Here is a 399-nt window from a genome sequence, read left to right on the forward strand (position 1 = left end):
GATGATAAATTCTTTCAGCTTATTTTTGTCTGGAAAGCTCTTTATCTGTCCTTCAACTCTAAATGATAGCTTTGCTGGATAAAGTTTTCTTGGTTGTAGATTCTGGGTTTTTATCACGTTGAATATTTTGTGCCAAGCCCTTCTGTCCTGCATAGTTTCTTTTGAGAAATCAGCTGCCAGTCTTATCAGTTTTCCCTTATAAGTAACTATTTGTTTTTCTCTTGCTGTGTTTAATATTCTTTCTTTGTAAGTTCTTACTGAATTTATCTACACTTCCCAAAAGTTCATCGAGAATCTTTATAACCAGTGTTTTGAACTTTGCATCTGTTAGATTACTTGACTCCATTATAGCTGGATCTCTGTTCTGTTCTTTCATATGGTTTCTGCTTCTTTGTCTTC

This window comes from Pteropus vampyrus, unplaced genomic scaffold (genome assembly GCF_000151845.1).
Source record: "Pteropus vampyrus isolate Shadow unplaced genomic scaffold, Pvam_2.0 Scaffold535, whole genome shotgun sequence".
Lineage (NCBI taxonomy): Eukaryota > Metazoa > Chordata > Mammalia > Chiroptera > Pteropodidae > Pteropus > Pteropus vampyrus.